Source organism: Pleurodeles waltl, chromosome 3_1 (genome assembly GCF_031143425.1).
Source record: "Pleurodeles waltl isolate 20211129_DDA chromosome 3_1, aPleWal1.hap1.20221129, whole genome shotgun sequence".
NCBI classification, from domain to species: domain Eukaryota; kingdom Metazoa; phylum Chordata; class Amphibia; order Caudata; family Salamandridae; genus Pleurodeles; species Pleurodeles waltl.
In genome coordinates this window covers 585541246-585556241 of record NC_090440.1, presented here as the reverse complement: position 1 = coordinate 585556241, position 14996 = coordinate 585541246, and the positions used below count along the sequence as shown (strand labels likewise).

Below are 14996 nucleotides of genomic sequence, written 5' to 3'. Positions count from 1 at the left end.
CGATAAAAAAATAAATACAATTTTATGGTTTGTAAGTTACATTATATACCTCACTTCTCAAAGATGTAATAAAAAAAAAAAAAAAGTGTGGCTCTCGATGTCTGGAATTCTCGTAAGTCATTATGTCCAATGCAAATCGTAATGCAGGTAAATAGTCCGTAGCTACCCATTTCAGCTTTTTTAAACAAGCATTAGAAATGCCAATAAGCCTGGCTCTAAAATAATGTTATATGGTAATGTGGAGCATTACAAGTCAATAGCATGGGAATTAATGTGTATTTGTATAAGAGAAATGATTTGTGGGGCAATACTGGTGTAGGTTGAAAGATGAAGTGACAGTTGCGTGATCAAGTCAGACTTAAAAAAAAAAAAAAATCCATGTAGGTTAATGGCTGCCTTCCTCCCACCTGTGCTGCTGCCAGAAAAAAAAAACCATAACTTATCTAGTTATCTAAAACACTTTAATAGCATTAGTGTCATGCGTGTGCCCCTGAAAATTCAAACTCAGGCAGCTGTATAAAAAAAATTATCACAGCTGTGTGGAGAGCAATGACTTTGCTGTGAGGAAGCGCACAACTTTTGCCCAATCAAAACATGTACTCCTGACTCCCAACATGTGGGAGGAGCCAAAGCCCTTGTGTAGTAATGCAGACATAATTCTCTGGCAACAGCTGTGCTGTCAAGTCAGATTATAAACAGATAACCCCATCAAACAAAGCACCTCTTCACCTATTGTAGCTTGGAATGCAGGAGCGAAGCTCACCAAAATGTCTGCTCCTGGCACAGCTTTCAAGGCAGAAGTCAGGAGGAGGTGGCTGGACACGTTAAGCAGAGGGGTGCTGTTAAATCAGTTAGCTGTGTAGAATTGAGGAGTAGGCAATGGGCCTTACCAGCCCATTGTTCCATACGAAAAAAACTAGAAACAAGTGACAAGTCTTCTTCTGGCACAGCTGCCGGGTAAAGGGACACACAAGACAATGTGTCATGGGAGGCCTGACCTCAATCAAGAAGAGCAGAGAGAGGTTAACAGACAGATCTCCACATAACGCTATGATAATAATGTGTCACTAAATAGAATGATAATAGGATATTTACCATTCCACCAATGTCAACCATCCAGAGCAATCACACTGGGGAACATAATGTGGAAAACACTGCTAACATGACCTCGTGTAAATCTGGAGCAACAAAAGCACTGTATAATCATACACTAACAGGTGGACTGACTATATGAGTGGCCAACCCCAGATCTACATAGTAAACTGCAGCACTCAATTTAGGGCCAGAATATTCATAGGAACCTAAAGACTAGGTCTCTTTAAATGTAAGGCATAAATAAGAGTATCTAGCAGAAGTCCATGCAAGGTACATACTAACAACAAGGTAAGCTACCAGGGAAGACACAGGAAAACGGACAAATGCTCCAAGCTCTGCACACAGGAAGTAGCATTCATTAAATGGTCTGTGATATATATTCCACTGAGGAGGTGTTTAACAGCTGCCCAAGACCAGATAAGGTGTAAGTATCTGTTACAAGCACCGTTGTCAAGTCCTTTAAAGTCATTTGCTCAAGATGATGACTAGGTAACATGAAGGAAACCAATTTGGTCCATAAAGTTTGTGAAAACAGAAAATGTCCAGTTTTGCTCTACCTCGCTTGCCAGTTCCGCCTTTTTTCTAATGAACAGCTAAGGCACGTGGGGCAAGTGCTTTCATTCGGCTAGCTTGAGAAAGACGAAGCCCAAATTATTTTGAAAACAAAGGCATGATTTACAGCTTGCAAATTGCGTACTCCAATTGAAAATTTGAGAAAAGTTCCAATGTGGGAGGGTCATTAGTTTTTTGTTTTTAAAAAACAAATTCCCACTTGGGAGTTTGTTTTAGAAAAACGACAAACTTTTGAAAACTTTGACCGCTGGCTGTTATGGCTGGTGGTACTGTCTTCCACATATTTTCTACATTGACAGGCAGAACAGCTATGATGGTGGCACCCGTCAATGTAGAGAGGTGTGGGGCAGAGGATAGCCCTAAATCTGGGTGATGGTCTCTTGTGGTGGTGAAGGTGATGTCCTCATCCCTCCCGAAGGAATAAAGTCTGTACACAAACTCTAAATCAGTCCCCAAGTATGACAATTCATCTCATCACAAATCTTGAGTGCTAACTTAGAACAACTCAAAGCCTTGTCTGGAAGATCATGATGTGACAGATGTCTGGTGCTTAACTCGAAATACTGTGTCAGTGAATGTTTCCCAGATGCCAAAACCTCCACCGCATACTAACTAGGTCCCCTCCGAGCTCAGTTCAGGAAATCTGCTTTGAGCCGTTAAGATCTTCTACCCTCCCCCTTTAGCATCTTTTTGAACCTTAATGTGCCACACGGAGTTTAATGACCCCTTAGAATAGACCTTTATCATACGGCCTTGACCTGAGGGGAAAGCTAACCTTAAATCTATAACTGAATTTTATGTATTTACAGCACTTTTTTTATTTTATTTTTAAAGAGAATGGAACGGCACAGCGTCAGTCACATCAAATTATTTTGATTATAATTTAACCTATAGATGAATTAATCACATGTATCAGAAAACTCAAATCTTATTTTGTCTCATGGCCTCTATATTATTATTATTATATATAACATTATTACAATTTTAGAACTTCGCTTTGCCTGGACTCTGTGCTGTTTCCTTGTCATTGTTATGAAGTGTGGTTGCTTCCTGCATCCATAGAACCACTTTCAAAGTTAAACGTTGGTCCCGATCAAGCCACCAAATGGGAGAAACAACATGACCAGAGAGAGGCAGAGACACAGAACAGAGTATGGAGGAGAAGGAGCAGTAGGGACCGGGCATGGATCACTGGCGGACACTATCTGAAATGTATTTCCTATTTACAGCGATGCACAGGAGGTATCCGAGTAATTGATGACTGCTGTCTTTCGCTCTGTACTAACCGCACTGTACGCAGATGGTGTCACAATGTGTGTGCAGGTTGTATATCACACATTTGCGTGGAGTACGATACCAGGATTAGTTTGTAAGCTTAAGCGACATGTGCAGTGTGACGTGATTGTGCCAGGTAAGCACGCTGTATTTCCTGCTGTGTTGAGTGCAGACTTCTCATGTGAGCATTGTGTGTGCTCCAACGACATGCAGTGACATGGGCTGTGTGGTATTTTATGTGTGGTCCGTCTGTCAGTGTGTTATGCACAATTTAACATTCATATGACTGCTGTGCGTGGCAATGTAAAGTATGAGTGGGGATACTTGATGAGCGCCATGTACAGCATTGTCGTGCATTATGACATGATCATACCTAGTATGTCTCTGGGCAAATTGAGACAGATAGGTGGGCAGACAAGGACCAATAGGCCAGCCCTTTCACGCCCTTCATGGCCAGCACTTCCGCCAACCACTCTCTTCCCGTGCCTTTTTGCATTAATTTATACTTTTGTCTTCCACCACTTGTGCTTCAAAGTTGTGCCCTTCAATCACTATACCTGCTTTGAAAAATATAATATTGCTCCAAAATGTGCACCCTTTACACTTCTCTACATCACTCTCATTGGTCACGTTGTGGCCTCTGGGTCCACACAATCGGAATGGTGCTTCCTCCCACTCTATGTATTTCCTTCAAGGTCTGGGACCTATCTGCCTCTCGTTACTTTCATCAAGTTTAATATTCATAGGACTATTTGTTTTAACGATTTACCTTTCGGTCGCTCGTCTATCATTCGTGCTACTCCTTTATCCTTGTGAAGATCTGTGAAACTGTCTGTGCCACTGTCAGTCATGAACTGGGATGTTCTCCGGATGCAGCCAATGAAATTTAACATGGGGATTATGGGAGTGAAGCACGTTTTTTTGCTCTGAAGTGTGATGGAGACCAGGATTTTAAAAGGATAAAAACATGAGGAACAGGCAGGAGAGCAACTTGAGGGTGCGCTCCTTTTCAAGTACCTCTCCATGTAGTTGTGTAGACAGTCTTTTCTTTGTGTGGGGTAATGCCCCCTCACAACAGGGTAGTCTCCAGCCTAAAGAAACCACAACAGGGTCACAAAGAGGAGTGAACTATAAGCATCTGGCTATGAACAGCTGCAAAAACCGTGATCAGGAAAGAGAGAAAAGGCTGATGAAAATTAAAGGACCCCTCTCACCCTGAACAACAAACTGCAGCCCCTTTCCCCCACCATCTACCAAGTGTCAGTGCCACTGGAAAAACTTAATTGAATTTCTATAGGAGTCTAGTATCCTTTGCCCTCACTTCAATGTGGAGGACTTCTTCCTCCAGTATGCTGATACACTTCCACTGTCTGGAAAAAACAACTTCACCCCCAACTTTTGCACATAAACTTGTCCAGGACGACCAAAAGTGAACCCACAGGGCTTATCACTCTGCTGTGCTTATACATATACTGTGTACACTACAATAGTCACACACACAACATACACCTGGACAGGATTAGGTGACAAAACAGGGTACAAATCTGTTTGCGCGCTGGCGAGACACTCTCAGCCAGTGCCAAAAAACTAATCATAAGTGAGCAAGTGACAAAACCTTCTCCTTACATAATAGTGAGGAAAGACCTTTAAATTAGACCTTCTCTTTTTGCACTAATTTACCTTGTGCGGCATACAGAACCTGTACAATGCTGGAATACTCCAGACTATGATTAAAAAGGCTGTCCCAGGCTTGGAACACAACAGGTTAGGGCACTTAATGGTTACGTAATGTAAACACTCAGAATCTTATGTTTAAGCTGTCTGCCCCAGGTACGGAGCACCAGGTATAATGTTGTTTCTCTCTACAGCCTACATTCTCTGACAGCTTGCTAACCCAGTGACCTTGACCTACCTTCCACTTCATTCCTCTACTTTCTTTCATCAGATTGACCCCCTTCTTACCTTCCATCCTCAGCATACCTTCTATTTCTGGGAATAGCCTCCTCTCGGTGTCGTGCCTGCCAGCCTCTATCATTCTTATCGGAATTCTGCAACTGGCTGATACCTCATTACTAATCATAATAACCAGTACACTAACCACTAACATGGGATTTCGGAGCAGCATACAACTCGTCCTTCAATGCCTCGTCAGGAGTAGAAAGCACTATATAACTCCCATTATAATTACAATGATTGGGGTACTCTAGAATTTCAGTTGTGGTTAATTGTGCCTTTATCTTGTCATCCACAATAACCTAGCAGGTCAAACTTTCAGCCACATGTTTATGCTTCATGAATACTTGTGTTCAAACTTTATAAACATCTACTTTCTAGGTGTTTATCTTGAATAAGCTGATGGTTTTGTATGCGGCGGCTGTGAAACAACATACTGATCTAATCTAGAGACTGCCATGCACAGGGTTTTTAGTAAACTATCCTTGAACCATATTTCATCTCAGTAGTCTCTCTATTTAATGGATTTCAATCGCCACGTTTGCCTGCGGGGGAAGAAACAAAGATCTTCTGAAACAATTCTGGAAGACATAGGTGATTAAGGAAGTATCTAAGCCAAGAACAGAAATTTGAATATTGGTATTCTTTCTATTAGTGTTTTACAGTTTAACTGAGATTGAAAGCAATATGTACATGGTCGTTTGCAAGACTTCCCTGTGTTTCACAGAAATCCTTCCTGAAGAATTAGATCAAGTTACAAAGAAGTCAGCCTGACAAAGTCAATACAAATATTAATATGTCATGCTCTGATAAACTGCAGTGTCAGAAAAGAAACCTGAGCCAAATGAGAAAACTAAACCACACAAACAAGGTAGTTACCTTCGGTCACCCTTTTTCTCTTAGATATAGATACCTCACCTTAGAATATCTGCAAGGTGCCAGAATTGAGTTTGTAGCAGTGCTTTTGTGAGCCAATATGTAGCATTGTGTGGCTCCACGTTGGCTCCATACCGCTCTTAAGTGATGAAGCAGAGCCGTAGACAAGTCCCACCCCTGCCAGTTTAATGTCTTTTCCCTTTCTGCACCCTCACATGCTGGAGCGAGAATTGTTGGAAACAGGGCACTGAGTGCTAAACTGGGACCTATTTAGTGGTTAGAAATAGACTAGACACTAAAAAGAGACCACTCCACAGGACAAGGAGGTGGGAGGGCAGTGAGTTATCTGCGTTAGACAATCTACCAGAATGAAAATGTCACTTACCCAGTGTACATCTGTTCGTGGCATCAGTCGCTGAGATTCACATGGTATGCATGAGCTCGCCATCTGGTGTTGGGTCGGAGTGTTACAAGTTGTTTTTCTTCGAAGAAGTGTTTTCGAGTCACGGGACCGAGTGACTCCTCCTTCTGTGCTCATTGCGCATGGGCGTCGACTCCATCTTCGATTGTTTTCCCCGCAGAGGGTGAGGTAGGAGTTGTACTATAGTAATAGTGCCCGCGCAATGAAAAATGTAAGTATGTACCTATTAAAGGATTAAATAATATATATACAAATGTACAAAATTGAAGGTAACTTCTGAACTGCTACAGGCTTCCGGGGAGGTGGGTGGGTCCATGTGAATCTCAGCGACTGATGCCACGAACAGATGTACACTGGGTAAGTGACATTTTCAGTTCGATGGCATCTGTCGCTGTAGATACACATGGTATGCATAGACTAGTAAGCAGTTAGTTCCCCATAAGCGGTGGTTTAGCCTGTAGGAGTAGAAGTTGTCTGAAATAGAGTTCTTAATACAGCTTGACCTACTGTAGCTTGTTGTGCGGATAGCACATCTATACAGTAGTGTTTGGTGAATGTGTGAGGCGTAGACCAAGTGGCTGCCTTACATATTTCCTGCATTGGGATGTTTCCTAAAAAGGCCATTGAAGCACCTTTTTTCCTTGTTGAATGTGCCCTGGGAGTAATGGGCAGTTGTCTTTTTGCTTTAAGGTAGCAGATTTGGATGCATTTAACTATCCATCTGGCTATACCTTGTTTTGATATTGGGTTACCTACATGAGGTTTTTGGAATGCAATAAATAGCTGTTTAGTTTTTCTGATGTTTTTTGTTCTGTCAATGTAGTACATTAATGCTCTTTTGACATCTAATGTATGTAGTGCTCTTTCAGCCACAGAATCTGGCTGTGGGAAAAAAACTGGTAGTTCTACCGTTTGATTTAGATGGAATGGTGAAATAACTTTTGGTAAAAATGTTGGATTAGGTCGTAGGACGACCTTATTTTTATGTATTTGTATAAAAGGCTCTTGTGTTGTGAACGCTTGAATTTCACTTACTCTTCTTAGAGATGTAATGGCGATGAGAAAGGCAACTTTCCAGGTTAGGAATTGTATTCCGCAAGAGTGCATGGGTTCGAAAGGTGGGCCCATGAGTCTTGTTAGAACCACGTTTAGGTTCCATGAAGGAACAGGTGGTGTTCTTGGTAGTATAATTCTTTAAAGCCCTTCTATGAATGCTTTGATAACTGGTATTTTATACAAGGAAGTTGAATAGGTAGTTTGCAGGTATGCAGATATTGCTGCAAGGTGTATTTTAATAGAAGAGAAGGCTAGCTTTGCTTTTTGTAAATGGAGCAAGTAATTTACTATATGTTTTGGAGTTGCGTCTAGTGGTTGTATCTGATTATGATGGCAGTACCAAACAAATCTTTTCCACTTACTTGCGTAGCAGTGTCTAGTGGATGGCCTTCTGGCCTGCTTTATGACTTCCATACACTCTTGGCTAAGTTGTAAGTGTCCGAATTCTAGGATTTCAGGAGCCAGATTGCTAGATTCAGCGATGCTGGGTCCGGGTGTCTGATCTGTTGGTTGTGTTGCGTTAACAGATCTGGTTTGTTGGGCAGTTTGATGTGTGGTACTACAGAGAGATCTAGCAGTGTTGTGTACCAGGGTTGTCTTGCCCACGTTGGTGCTATTAAAATGAGTTTGAGTTTGTTGTGACTCAATTTGTTTACTAGGTAAGGAAGGAGAGGGAGAGGAGGAAAAGCGTAAGCAAATATTCCTGACCAGTTCATCCATAGGGCATTGCCTTGGGATTGCTTGTGTGGGTATCTGGACGCGAAGTTTTGGCATTTTGCGTTCTCTTTTGTTGCAAATAAGTCTATTTGTGGTGTTCCCCAGAGTGTGAAGTAGGTGTTCAGAATCTGTGGGTGGATTTCCCATTCGTGGACTTGCTGGTGATCTCGAGAGAGATTGTCTGCCAGCTGATTCTGGATCCCCGGAATAAACTGTGCTATTAGACCAATTTGATGGTGAATTGCCCACTTCCATATTTTTTGAGCTAACAAGCTTAACTGCGTTGAATGTGTTCCTCCTTGTTTGTTTAGATAATACATCGTTGTCATGTTGTCTGTTTTGACAAGGATGTATTTGTGGGTTATGATTGGTTGGAAAGCTTTTAGTGCTTGAAAAACTGCTAATAATTCTAGATGATTTATATGCAGTTTTGTTTGATGTATGTTCCATTGTCCTCTTATGTTGTGTTGATTGAGATGTGCTCCCCACCCTGTCATGGAAGCATCTGTTGTTATTACGTACTGTGGCACTGGGTCTTGGAAAGGCCGCCCTATGTTTAAATTTATACTGTTCCACCATAGAAGCGAGAGGTAAGTTTGGCGGTCTAGCAACACCAGATCTAGAAGGTGACCCTGTGCTTGAGACCACTGTGAGGCTAGGCACTGTTGTAAGGGCCTCATGTGCAGTCTTGCGTTTGGGACAATGGCTATGCATGAGGACATCATGCCTAGGAGCTGTAGTATTGTTCTTGCTTGTATTGTTTGGTTTGGAGACATGTGTTGAATGACTCTGTTGAAATTGTGGATCCTTTGTGGAGTTGGCGTTGCTACTCCTTTTGTCGTGTCTATTATGGCTCCTAGATATTGCTGTACTTTGCTTGGCAGAATGTTTGATTTTGCAAAGTTGACGGTGAACCCTAGTTTGTAGAGGGTTTGTATGACTTGATTTGTGTGGTTTGAGCATTGTGTGAGCGAACTGGTTTTGATTAGCCAGTCGTCTAGATACGGGAACACATGTATTTGCTGCCTTCTGATGTGTGCAGCGACTACTGCTAGGCATTTTGTGAATACTCTTGGAGCGGTTGTTAAACCAAAAGGCAATACTTTGAATTGGTAATGTATTCCTTTGAATACAAACCTTAGATATTTCCTGTGTGATTGATGTATTGGTATATGGAAATATGCGTCCTTGAGGTCTAGGGTTGTCATGTAGTTGTGTTTTTTGAGCAATGGTAACACTTCTTGTAGTGTGACCATGTGAAAGTGGTCTGATTTGATGAATGTGTTTACTACTCTGAGGTCTAGAATTGGTCTCAGTGTTTTGTCCTTTTTTGGTATCAAGAAGTACAGTGAATAAACTCCTGTGTTTATTTGTGTGCTTGGTACTAATTCTATTGCATTTTTTTGCAGTAGTGCTTGAACTTCTATCTCTAGAAGCTGTGAATGGTATTTTGATAAATTTTGTGATTTTGGTGGTATGTCTGGAGGGAATTGCAGGAATTCTATGCAATAACCATGTTGGATAATTGCTAGGACCCATGTGTCTGTAGTTATTTTGTCCCATGCTTCGTAATATTGACGTATCCTCCCCCCCACTGGTGTTGTGTGGGAGGGGTGAGTGACGTGTGAGTCACTGCTTGTTGGTAGTGGTTTTGGGGCTTTGAAATCTTCCTCTATTCCTAGGGAATTGCCCCCCTCTATACTGGCCCCGAAAACCTCCCCTGTACTGTCCCTGGTAGGTGGGCGGTGCGGACTGTGAGGTGCTAGCTTGTGTGGCCTGACCCCGAAACCCTCCTCTAAAAGGTGTTTTGCGGAAGGTGTTATAAGATCCTCTGCTCTGCGGGGAGTAGAGTGCGCCCATGGCCTTGGCAGTGTCAGTGTCCTTCTTGAGCTTTTCTATGGCTGTGTCGACCTCCGGACCGAACAGAAGTTTTTCGTTTACTGGCATGTTAAGCACTGCCTGCTGAATTTCTGGCTTGAATCCAGACGTTCTGAGCCATGCGTGCCTACGGATGGTAACCGACGTATTAATGGTCCTTGCGGCCGTGTCTGCTGCATCCATGGAGGAGCGTATTTGATTGTTGGAAATGTTTTGACCCTCCTCAACAACCTGTTTTGCTCTTTTTTGCAGATCTTTTGGGAGATGTTCAATGAGATGCTGCATCTCATCCCAGTGGGCTCTGTCGTATCGCGCTAGCAGCGCTTGTGAATTTGCGATGCGCCACTGGTTTGCTGCTTGGACAGCAACCCTCTTCCCGGCTGCATCGAACTTCCTGCTTTCTTTATCTGGGGGAGGTGCATCCCCAGAAGTGTGTGAATTTGCCCGTTTTCTGGCAGCCCCTACCACCACAGAATCTGGTGGCAACGGAGAGGTGATGAATACAGGGTCCGTAGGAGGCGCCTTATACTTTTTGTCCACCCTAGGCGTCACTGCCCTACTTTTAACTGGCTCCTTGAAAATGTCCTTTGCATGGCGTAGCATGCCTGGGAGCATCGGCAGGCTTTGGTAGGAGCTGTGGGTTGAAGAGAGGGTGTTAAATAAAAAATCATCCTCTACTTGTTCCGAGTGTAGTTCCACATTATGGAATAGTGCTGCTCTAGCCACCACTTGTGAGTAGGCTGTGCTGTCTTCCGGTGGTGATGGCCTAGTTGGGTATGTGTCTGGGCTGTTATCAGACACTGGTGCGTCGTACAAGTCCCACGCATCCTGATCTTGGTCATCGTGGCTCATGGCGGTGTGAGCTGGCGAATGTGACGGGGTGTAAGTTGGCGAAGCCGGAGTTACAGGTGGAGGCGAGGGAGGAGGTGTTACCTTTTGTGCTTTTTGTTGCTGAGGAGTAAACTGAAGCGTTCTCTTTCGTTTGACAGGTGGAAGGGTACTGATCTTCCCAGTCCCCTGCTGAATAAAGATACGCTTTTGCGTGTGATCCACGTCAGTGGATTGCAGTTCTTGTTCAAATCTATGTTTCTTCATTTGTGAAGACATAGAATGCTCTTCAGTATAGGAGCCTGAAACAGGGTCTGATGTCGCTTTTTTCGGCTCCGAAAACCCTGTTGATTGTTTTTTCGGCTCCGAGGTAACCTTCCTCTTTTTCTGTGCCGAAAATTCTTGGCCTCTATGGACTTCGGCGCCACTGTCTCGGCGTCGATCCGTGTCGACACCGAACTCTCGGTGTCGATGCTTCTGTTTAGCACTCTCTCGGTCCCGAGGAGGCTGCGTGCCGGTGTCTCGACCGAAGTCGGACGATCTCGACACTGAATGGGCCTTTTTCGGTGCCGATTGTTGGTCACCGAGAATTTGGGTGGAGCCATGGCCGGTTGGCAGTGGCGTCCCCTGGGCCTTCTTTCCTTTTTTAAGTTCCGATCTCGACGTCTTACTCACAGTTTTTGTAGAGTCTAGCTCGTCGGAGTCTGAATCCTGGATGGAAAAGGATTCCTCCTGTTCCTCTTCTGTCTCGAACTGTCGACGCTCCTTTGGCGTGGACGCCATCTGCAGTCTCCTCGCTCGATGGTCGCGCAGAGTTTTTCGGGACCGGAACGCCCGACAGGCCTCACAGGATTCTTCGCTGTGCTCGGGTGACAGGCACAGGTTACAGACCGAGTGTAGGTCCGTATAAGGATATTTGTTGTGGCATTCGGGGCAGAATCGAAACGGGGTCCGTTCCATCGGCGTTGTTCTCCACGCGGTCGGGCCGACTAGGCCCCGACGGGGTGCCGAAATCTACCCCAAAGGGCACCGAAGCGCTTCGATGTTCAACGCGTCGTCGTATGTGTCTATCTCGAACCGGATTGCAACGATACCGTCGAAAATCTTCCGTTTTCAGCTATCTTTCCGTTCCGAAACCCGGAGCGACAGGAACACGTCCGAACCCGATGGCGGAAAGAAAACAATCGAAGATGGAGTCGACGCCCATGCGCAATGAGCACAGAAGGAGGAGTCACTCGGTCCCGTGACTCGAAAACACTTCTTCGAAGAAAAACAACTTGTAACACTCCGACCCAACACCAGATGGCGAGCTCATGCATACCATGTGTATCTACAGCGACAGATGCCATCGAACATAGTGTTACCAATGGTAAGTAACTTGTTCTTTTGATAGATATTTCTACCTGTAGTCAGTAATGCTTTGCTAAGCACCAAACAAACAAATGGACATTGACAGCTTCCCCTGCAAAGGGTCAGTGCCAAGAACACCACAACAGAGTACACATTTGTTCCAGCGCCCAACACAGATAGATTTCTTGAAGCAGGATCTGGTGGCGAGGATGACATTCACCACTGCAGACAACCAACTGAAAGCTGTCAATTACGCCACTCAGTCTCCACGCATGAATTCAGCTGGAGGACCCTGCCTGCTGAGACAGAAGGTCCTACTGAACCGGTATCCTGATCATACGACAGATGCTCATGTTCAAGCGTTCACATTCTTGGCCCAATCCACACTGCCCTGCTTGATGCATTACTACTTGGTAGTGGTGTTATATGTGAGCACTTGCACGCATCTCCCCCTGAAGGATGGCAGGAAAGCCTTCAGGACCAAATAGCCTGTAGCTCCCACAGGATGATGTGCAGCCTGTCCTCCACTGGAGACCAGAGGCCTCTGATCTTCATCGCCCCCATTTAATCCCCCTCCAACCCAGAAGAGATGTGTCCATCATCAATTACTGCTGTAGGTAAGGAAGAGAGAGAGTGATCTACTGCAGGACAGACTGTCTGCAAATCATGAGCAGTCTCCCACAAGACCGTGACGGGACTTTTTAGGTTCAATGCAGGACTCGCCTAGCTGACAAGGGGAATGTACGAGGATAAGAGGCCAAGAAGCCTCAGGTCCACCTTCAACTGGATTCAGGATTGTGCCTGAAACATTAGGACTATAAACGTAAAGTCCTGGACTCAAGACGTTACTCTGGGTTGTTTATGAGAAATCCCAAGAATGTTAGGAGTTTGACAGTTGCCCAGAGGTGGTCCACGACAGCCTGTGGCAAGCTCACCTTCAAGAAGCCAGTTGTCCAGGTCCCAGAATACACAAGCTCCTGACCTCTGAGGATGAGCAGCAACCATCGTCATCATATTTGTGAACACCTAAGGTGCATTGTTGAGGCAAAAGGGAAGCACAGCAAACTGAAAATGCCCCTGGCACGCCTTGTTCTGCTGGTAACTCCTGTGGGACTGCAAGGTGGGCACCCAAAAAAGCACATCTTGAAAGTCTGACATCATCCAGTCGCCCAAGTCCAGGGCAGAGAGGATCTGAGCCAATGAGAGCATTACCAATTTGCCCTTACACAGGAAGGCTTTCAGGGGAAGAGGTCCAAGCTAGGCTTGACACCCCGTCTTTGTTCGGGATGAGACAGTAGTGGAAATAACAACCACACCATTCTCTAAGTCCGTTATCCTTTCTATGGCACCAGTGGAGAACAACAGGTGTACCACATGTAGGAAAGATGGACAGATATGCTCTAGCTAAATTTGTTCTGGTGTGGGAGGTATATTAGGCAGAGGAGAGAATTAAGGTAGGGCATAGTCTTATTGGACAATTTGCAAGAGAGACCCATCTGAAGGACAAAATGGATCGCAAACCCCGGAGGAAGTGCTGGTTCCTGCATCCAACCCCACCCTATCCCCGCCCCCCAAAGTGGTTCGGCATGTGCCCAACCAGTGTCAGTGGCACGGACAGGCATGGATCTCTGGCTGCACTGGAAGGCTGTATTGGGTGTAGGTAAAGGCCTGGTAATGGGTACAAAGAGTCAGATGAACTGGAAGAAGGACTTGCCAGTGGGAACCCAACTGGAAGTCCCTGCGGTTTTGTGGGGCCAGGAGGCGAGGGGGAGCCCTATGCGCAAAGCAGTTAAGTAGTATGATTTCTTTTAGGGCCTCAATCTGCTGGCGTCAAAATGGCCCAGGATCTCCGGGAAAGCATCAGAACCAAATGAGGAATTAGTTCTATGACCTCAAAAGAGTGAGACTTAAATCGTGACGCCGTCTTGCTTTGTCTTTGGAGTCAAAGTGAAGGGATGTGGTTGAGTCCTGCTTTGCTTTCTTTTGCTTACGACTGAAATTCAACTTTCCTGAAGGAATTTTAACTGGAAGTAGAGCGGTCATGGGAAATCGACCCATAACTGTGCTCATGATTTGAAGCTGCAGTGGAAGCGGAACCTGTGTGAAGACTGCAACTTCCTGTATTCGTTGAGAAACAACATCACCTTTCAGACTCAAATCGTCTGAAGGTGCATTAGGGCACACTTATCATTTGAATTAGAGTTGTGTCTGATGCCCAGGCACCAACGTGCAGGTCCATGATCAACATCTGCATCCTGCAGTCACGCCATGGCTTGAATCGTGTTGTTTTGGTGTGTCATCGTTCCCTAGTTCACTGTTCAAGAGTTGCGTTTAGTAGTCTTTGTAAGAGAAGGTGTGACTGGAGGTCAGGATCCGCATCAGAAGACATAGCAAGAAAGGAACTAACGTCAGCACACAGGGGTGATGCTTATATGTGACCCCGCTCCATCAACTATGGGGTCAGCATAGATCCTACCAACTCCACCTATGGGCGAGCCCTGCTACAAAATTCTCCGGCTCCAGTCTGGCACATGAGAGATATTCTGAGGTGAAGTATCTGTGGTTAAAAGTATCCATCAGTAACAAAAACACAAATAGGATTGCTATATGGCTTTGTCAAACAAACTAAACAATGCTATCGGAGGATGACAATTAAGCCTAATTTTGGTGTTCAGATTACAAACACTCCTAAAGATGACACGCTTGGGCTATTTTAACCAGGACTATTGTGTATACAGTTACGTGCTGGTAAAACTATGTAAAACATGCCAACCTATGACAGAAACATAATGAAAATTGCTTTCTACTGCTTCCTAATTTGTATTACTTCAATGATTTTCATACAGTGCTTGGTTTGAAACACCTTATGTGGGAAGTCTCTTCATCGTACGAGTTTTTGTTTTTAACTCTCAGTAACCATGAGCAAAATACTATTAATGCAAAGATATGGCTATCAAGTATTAAAAAGAAAAGT

General features: G+C 44.5%; 1 protein-coding gene across 3 annotated transcripts in view; it reads right to left on the bottom strand.

Annotated features, from left to right (window-relative positions):
* Positions 1-14996, bottom strand: part of CPT1A (carnitine palmitoyltransferase 1A) — a 522885-nt gene that overhangs the window by 115052 nt on the left and 392837 nt on the right. The window lies entirely within an intron of this gene.